This window comes from Pleurodeles waltl, chromosome 11, assembly GCF_031143425.1.
Source record: "Pleurodeles waltl isolate 20211129_DDA chromosome 11, aPleWal1.hap1.20221129, whole genome shotgun sequence".
Taxonomy (NCBI): domain Eukaryota; kingdom Metazoa; phylum Chordata; class Amphibia; order Caudata; family Salamandridae; genus Pleurodeles; species Pleurodeles waltl.
Window position 1 is genome coordinate 132417422 of NC_090450.1, and position 2252 is coordinate 132419673.

The 2252-nt window shown below is 45.0% G+C and overlaps 1 pseudogene; it reads right to left on the reverse strand.

Moving 5' to 3' along the window:
- Positions 1–1583: 1583 nt before the first annotated feature.
- LOC138265075 (small ribosomal subunit protein uS14-like) lies at positions 1584–1760 on the reverse strand (annotated as a pseudogene).
- Positions 1761–2252: the final 492 nt, after the last annotated feature.

Consider the following 2252-nt stretch of genomic DNA (forward strand, 5'->3'; position numbering starts at 1 on the left):
TTTTTTTGCGTGAACGCCTTCCTTGCGTTAATGAGATGCAAGGAAGGCGTTCCCGTCTAAAAAAATGACGGCGACGCAAATGCGTCGTATTTATACTCCCGGGCAAAAATCACGCCCGGGAGGTGGCGGGTCAAAAAACCCCGCATTTGCGCCACTATTTAACGCCTGGGTCAGGGTAGGCGTTAAGGGGCCTGTGGGCTCAAAATGAGCCCACAGGTGCCCTCCCCTGCCCCCAGGGACCCCCCCTGCCACCCCTGCCCACCCCAGGAGGACACCCAAGGATGGAGGGACCCACCCCAGGGACATTCAGGTAAGTTCAGGTAAGTATAATTTTTTATATTTTTTAATTTTTTTTGGGTGGCATAGGGGGGCCTTATTTGTGCCCCCCTACATGCCACTATGCCCAATGACCATGCCCAGGGGACATAAGTCCCCTGGGCATGGCCATTGGGCAAGGGGGCATGACTCCTGTCTTTACTAAGACAGGAGTCATTTAAATGGCGTCTGGGCGTCGAAAATAATGGCGCAAATCGGGTTGAGGCGATTTTTTTGCCTCAACCTGACTTGCCCCATTTTAAGACGCCCTAACGCCATTTTCCCCCTACGCCGGCGCTGCCTGGTCTACGTGGTTTTTTTCCACGCACACCAGGCAGCGCCGGTCTGCTAGCGCCGGCTAACGCCATTCCATAAATACGGCGCCCGCATGGCGCTTCAGAATGGCGTTAGACGGCGCTAAATTTTTTGACGCTAAACTGCGTTAGCGCAGTTTAGCGTCAAAAAGTATAAATATGGGCCTTAGTGTTACTGTAATTGTTTTAGGATTACATTGTTTATTTGCATACAGTGTTGCTACATTTTATTACCTACCCATTTTTCCCAGTTAAATGAGCGTCCCAAGTGTTAATACAGGCCTAAAAGTTGTTCACACCTACTTCTTTTCTGCACCTTCAACATTGCCTGCTTGAGATTTGCCCAGCTTTAACACAACAATATCTGGCCAAAAAAAGGTCCACAAAACTGCTTACATATGTTGTTCCCCATTTTTTTAAATTAAAGCGGCAACGATTTATTTCCTAAGCATTCAAACTGCAAAGGCTTCTCAGCATTCCGCTTATATGTTCACTGCCATGTTGGAATAGTATGGTGATTGCTATCAGTGCTTAATTTATAAATAAAAACGTGCCGAAAACGTGCCGGTGTCCTCCTCTTAAACACGCGGCTGCTGCAAATACATGTGCGAACACGGAATACTGAGGCAGCGTAATCCTGAAGCCATCTTGGGCCTCTTCAATCCATTTACAACCCCTCTCTGCCCCTTCAGTTCAATGTGTCAGCTTTCTGCTTTCTCCCTTTGTGACGCTGTTTCTTTTTTTCTCTTACTCCGTCTTTCCTATGTATCTTTTGCTCGCAGTAAATGCTTGAGGCAGAAAAATAAGTGCAGATGCTCTGCACCGGAAACAACAAGCACAAATTAAACACTGAATCCTATGCTTACACTGTTAGGGCATAGCCCAATTTGTGCAATTTTCTCCTTGTCTTTGCTACTCTCCCTTCAACTTTCATTCAGCTATAATTTTTACAGTTTAGCCCAACTTGACAAAGCCAATATCTTTGACAGAGTGCCTGAAACACTGTTGACACATGTTCAAACCATACCAGTGGATCTATCCGTGCCTGTTTGAGCCTACGAAGTAGTTCTGGGAACCCTGTCTGAACTTAGTTGGTTGACTCTAGTACAGTTTCTGATGACCCATTTTTTTCTTTTTCAGATCACGAAAAACGTTTTCTCACAATTCTTAAGGCTAAAATATAAACTCAGAACAACAACTCAGTGATTACCTGGTGCACATGCTGTTCACTGCAGGAAGCTTTTGTGCAGGTATTTGCTCTGATATATTCTATTTATTAGTGTGACAGAAATCTCTTCATTGGAAGGTTTGAAGCATAACCCATACAAGATGAATTGTGAATGAAGCAAAGAGGGAAAGTATAGCTGGGGGAGCTAATTCTGGAGTCTCAGCACAGTCAGGTGTTGCAAGGCTGAAGTTGTGTCAATCAGTATATTTTACTACTGGTGACCTGAGACTTGTCCTTACTATTAAACCCATAACCGAGAACCAGCAAGGTCAAACACATCAAGGCTTTCTCGGGGAGCTGGTGAGGAGTAAGAGATGCAGATCACAATAAACAACAATTACCAGGTAACAAGTGAATGTCCAAATAATACTAACCTTTAGCAATTACTGTGGTGA